Source organism: Leucoraja erinacea, chromosome 1 (assembly GCF_028641065.1).
Source record: "Leucoraja erinacea ecotype New England chromosome 1, Leri_hhj_1, whole genome shotgun sequence".
NCBI lineage: Eukaryota > Metazoa > Chordata > Chondrichthyes > Rajiformes > Rajidae > Leucoraja > Leucoraja erinaceus.
In genome coordinates, this window is record NC_073377.1 from 11,732,442 (window position 1) to 11,738,000 (window position 5,559).

The following is a 5,559-nucleotide window of genomic DNA, read 5'->3' on the forward strand; positions in this document are numbered from 1 at the left end:
GCTGGTGCGTCTTGATGGTCTTTGGTTACCTACGTTTAGTCCAGGGTGCGGGTGTATGCTATGATGCCTTCCGTCAATCCCTTTAAGGTTCTCTGGATCTTGAGGTCCTGGTTCCTGATGTTCGTCCCCATATGCTGCCAAATGCATTGGTTTACACTGGGCACCTGTAATGCCTCACCGTTGCCAGGTGGCAGATGTCTGGCCAGTGTCTGTAAATTTTTCTTGTTGGCGTTTGTGGCCAGACATATAGTAATACTATTGCCATCCTGGATCCAAGTCTACCCATGTTTGACTTGGCTAAAGTAATCAGCCACCATGTCCAGCAGAGTCCCTGCTGTGTTAGGATCATGGGATGCTGTATTACCAGGCTCTGGCCCATCAGGGTCCTGCCTACTCTTTTTTAGAGTTAGAGATCTCTAGGGTCCCGCACGGGGTACCCATGTGGGGCTTAACTGCTGCCCACTTGTCTTTTGTTCTGCGGACCCCTCTTGCAAGTCAACCCAGAACTGACCCACAGTGCTCCCCTCTGATGGGGTAGAAGCACTGTGCAGCCCTCAAAGAGGTACTGCTGTGGGTTTATCACGTTGGAGCAAGGCTCTATACACCGCTTCTTCCCGCTCCAGCCCTCTCGGGCGCTGGTTGCCGGCGGTTTTATGCAAAGTCGGACCCTCTGAGTCCACTACCTTGTTTGATTTGTGTCTAGCCTTACCGCTCGGCCGCCTGGATCTGGCCGGTGCGGGGCCGACATCGGGCACAGCTGATCCCACTATGGATGATCCAAGTGCCGCTGGCTGCCCGCTGTTCCACGGTCCTCCTTCTCCAGCTTAGTCCTTCCTTCCGTGGAGTGGATATGGCCGGTGTGGAGGATAACTGGCACAGCTGATTCCATCTATTCCTTTAACCCGGCTTCAACGCTCTCAGCGCTCCTGGCTGCTCCTTTATCTTAGACCCCTGGGACCCACCCCCATACTGACGGTACTGGTCCCTTGTGGTCGTTGCAGCCGGTCAACCCCACTCTAATGCCCTCAATTCTGGGCACTCCTACTTATATGGTCCTTAGATAAGGGACATATAAGATATTAAACTGATAATAACAGCTACTATAGTTTTTATTTAATATATGGTCCCTAGATAAGGGACGTATCAGATATTAAACTGATAAGAACAGATACTACACTTGATCTTAGCCAAAAAGCCGAGAAGCGATTACTGTAACTAAAAAGCCCGCTGGGACCGACCCTGGTACTCACATTACTGGTCCCTTGTGGTAGATTGCAGCCAGTCAACTGCACTGCAAAGTCCTTGGCCTCGGCGCTGGCCGTTACTGCTGCTGCTGAGAAATGAATTTTCTCACCGTGCTGGAGCGAAGTTGGGCACAGGTGTTTTCCCTCTCCGGGAATCGATGTGCCCCTGTTGCTCCTACCGCTGCCGGTGCTCCTGCCGCTGCCAGTGCTCTCCTGCCGGCTGCCTGCACTCCGCGGTCCTCCCGCTGGCTTTCTGCAGCTTACATGGACCCAGTCCATGTCTGCACCTAAAGGTAAGTGGAAGGAAACGCAGAGTCTCCTACCTGCTGTTCCCGACTTTTCATTCTCCCGCTGGTGAACGTTGTTCCCTTCGCGTCGGGTTCGAGCCGCTCGGACCGACCCCGGTGTTTACGGGGCTGGTCCTACTCCGCTAATTTAAAAGTGCCAGAGCCCTAATCCAACCCACTGTTTTGTGGGTTTTTGGCTCTGTTTTTCCCTCCACCCCGTATGGGGTGAAGTTGGCACTCGCTCCCGTTATGGGAGACAGTGGTGCCGACTTCCGTTGCTGGCTGACTGCTGCTGTAGAAACGGCAGCTCGTCAGCCTTCCTGGAAAGAATAAGAAAAGGTAAGGAATTTTCTTACCTGTTCCACAGCCCCAGGCCCATGTAGCGTCGGTCTTTGGGGCTGTGTCGGCTCCGGAGTGCTCCCACGTCGTTCCCTGTGTGTCGGGTTCGAGCCGCTCGGACCGACCCCGGAGTTCACGGCCCTGGTCCTTCGCGGCAGTTCCGCAGCCGGTAAAACCCGGCTGTACCTAGGGACCCCTTGGACCAACCCCGGTGCTTACCTTTAGAAGAAGGTTTTGAGCCCGGACGTCCAGTTCCTACTCCATAGTGCCGCTGCACTCGCTGAGCGTTTCCAGCCCTGCTGTGTACCCCAGGTACTTACAGCGCTGGTCCCTGCTCTCTGTCCTGCTGCCTCCGCGCTGGCCGCTAGCGACTGCTCCCAAGCCAGTCTCGCTTGAGACCGGCATACGGGACCTCTTTGCTTTGCTTCCCGCCCGGCCGAGAAGTGAATTTTGCCGGTGCGGGAGCAAAGTCGGGCACAGGTTGTTCCCCTCCAGGGAAACTCGTGCCGTTGCTGCTGCCGGCTGCTCGCACTCCACGGGTCTCCCCGCCAGCTTTCCGCAGCCTCCTAAAAGGTAAGTAGAAAAAAGGAACGCAGAGTCTCTTACCTGCTGTTCCCGACTTTCAAATTCTCCCGCTTGGGGAACGTCGTTCCCCCCTGTGTGACTCGTTGCAATGCGTGTAGCGATATGACACGCATGCGTGGAAGCGGGCTTCTTCACGAAGTCACTCACGTGACTCCGAAGTAAAATTCCAAGTCTACAGAGAGATTTAGGCCATTTGGAAGAGTGGGCTGAAAGATGGCAGATAGAGTTTAATGCTGATAAGTGTGAGGTGCTACATCTTGGCAGGACAAATCAAAATAGGACGTGCATGGTAAATGGTAGCAAATTGAGGAATGCAGTTGAACAGAGGGATCTAGGAATAACTGTGCATAGTTCCCTGAAGGTGGAATCTCATGTAGATAGGGTGGTAAGCTTTTGGTGTGCTGGCCTTTATAAATCAGAGCATTGAGTATAGAAGTTGGGATGTAATGTTAAAATTGTACAAGGCATTGGTGAGGCCAATTCTGGAGTATGGTGTACAATTTTGGTCGCCAAATTATAGGAAAGATGTCAACAAAATAGAGAGAGTACAGAGGAGATTTACTAGAATGTTGCCTGGGTTTCAGCACCTAAGTTACAGAGAAAGGTTGAACAAGTTAGGTCTTTATTCTTTGGAGCGCAGAAGGTTAAGGGGGGACTTGATAGAGGTCTTTAAAATTATGAGAGGGATGGACAGCGTTGACGTGGATAAGCTTTTTCCATTGAGAGTAGGGAAGATTCAAACAAGAGGACATGATTTGAGAATTAAGGGACAGAAGTTTAGGGGTAACATGAGGGGGAACTTCTTTACTCAGAGAGTGGTAGCTGTGTGGAATGAGCTTCCAGTGGAAGTGGTGGAGGCAGATTCGATTTTATCATTTAAAAATAAATTGGATAGGTATATGGACGGGAAGGGAATGGAGGGTTATGGTTTGAGTTCAGGTAGATAGGACTAGGTGAGAGTAAGTGTTCGGCACGGACTGGAGGGGCCGAGATGGCCTGTTTCCATGCTGTAATGGTTATATGGTTAAATAGTCAGGATTGAACCTGACTTTCTGAGTCTTTCCAGGTGTGACAGAGGTTCACCTGCACCTCCTCTAGCCTCATCTATTGCATCTGCTGCTCTAGATGTCAGCTGCTCTACATCGGTAAGACCAAGCGTAGGCTTGGCAATCGCTTCGCCGAACACCTCCGCTCGGTTTGCAATAACCAACCTGATCTCCCGGTGGCTCAGCACTTCGACTCCCACTCCCATTCCGAACCCAACCTTTCTGTCCTGGCACTCCTCCATGGCTAGAGTGAGGACCACCTCAGGAGGAACATCATCTCATATTCAGGGCTCTCACTTAACTTTTTTTCGCTGTTGCCAGCCGGGAAACCTAGGCAGCTTTTTAGGTCGCCGAATGACAAAAGACAATAGACAATAGACAATAGGTGCAGGAGCAGGCCATTTGGCCCTTCGAGCCAGCACCGCCATTCAATGTGATCATGGCTGGTCATCCCCAATCAGTCCCCCGTTCCTGCCTTCTCCCCATATCCCGTGACTCCGCTATTTTTAAGAGCCCTATCTAGCTCTGTCTTGAAAGCATCCAGCGAACCTGCCTCCACTGCCCTCTGAGGCAGAGAATTCCACAGACTCACCACTCTCTGTGAGAAAAAGTTTAGGCGGTCATTTAAGATTGCTTGCATCATGCGTGCGATAATGTGCTCGGAAGAAGTGCGTCATTACTTGTCGGAATTAAGCTCAATGAAGCATTCACATATTATTTCTGCTTCAAATAAAGTCACAAACTAAACATATTCACCAATCAAAACATGATCTATACCACAATGATGCAGCAAAATTATAATTAATTTAATAAAGTAAGTATCTCAACCCTTTTTGCACTTTGCAATGAATGTAATTTCTATTATTTCTTTCCACGTCCAAATAAAAATGTGGTTTGATTATTCAGCGTATGATCAACCTGTGTCAGTAAATCCTGGACCATGGTAACATATATACTTAACCATGCACACTAAAGATTGATGCAAGCATATTTTCAGTGAAGGACTGACAATTATCATGACATGGCCATAGCATAGGTTTTTTCCTCTTGAATCTTCAATGATCAATCTCTGTTGTGTCCAGTCACCTCAAGGTAAGTTGATAAAGAATTGAATTGATCTGTTTGACACCTTTGAAGGCAGACACAGTAACAACATCAAAAGGGGAAAAATAGATTCATAATATATCCCTTCTACTCTAGGATTTTGTAATTTAAGTGTACTTTGATTTTCGTTTTCTTGTAACATACTTGTTACTGTATTATTATTATTATTATTATTATTACCTGACCAGACCTATACCATACTTTTGAATGTACATAGTACCTCTTTTACGCTGTGCCCACTAAGAAGATGAATGATGAAAGTAGGTGACTATATGGAATCAATCATGGAACTTGGCAAGTGAGATTGCCCAAAAGGGCAATAAAAATGGCTGAAGTGGTTATTTTTTATTATTTGGGGGGGGGGGGGGGGGGGGGGGGGGGGGGGGAGATATCAACTTTAAATGAACAGAAACATTATATTGGTGAGAACTTGTGTAACTTTTCTGCTTGATATTTAAACCGAACGAAAAGTAAAGTAAAGACAGAGCTGTTCAAATACATCTAAAAGTCACTTTAGTTGTCATATGAGTCGCTCTCGAGCAGAGCATCCTCCTCATCAGACTTGTCACTGTCAAGGCGAGGTCCTGAGGCAGATACTGCAGCTGGGTCTTCTCCCATGTCAGGCCTCCTTGCCCTCATCCCTCCTGCAGGCCACAAGCTGACGGCTGGCCGGGGGACAAGGTCCTTGATGTTACTGGCATGCAGTATGATGAGGAGCTGGTCCATCACCTGGTCGTCCTGGAGGGAACTTCTGATGGTGGTCTTCAGCTGCTTCAGCCAGCTGAAGCCTCGCTCAGCCTCAGCTGAACTTTCCGGTATGGTAAGGACGAGGTCAGATGTTGGGTAGTTCTTCTGGTGTGGAACTTCAGGAACACCATGCTGTATCACAACAACCCTTTCAGCAACATGGCTGTTACTTAGCACTAAACTGGATCATTAGGGGGAGCTTCAATG

At 49.0% G+C, this 5,559-nt stretch overlaps 1 pseudogene; it reads right to left on the reverse strand.

Moving 5' to 3' along the window:
• Nucleotides 1-1,040: 1,040 nt before the first annotated feature.
• Nucleotides 1,041-1,207, reverse strand: LOC129705034 (U2 spliceosomal RNA; annotated as a pseudogene).
• Nucleotides 1,208-5,559: the final 4,352 nt, after the last annotated feature.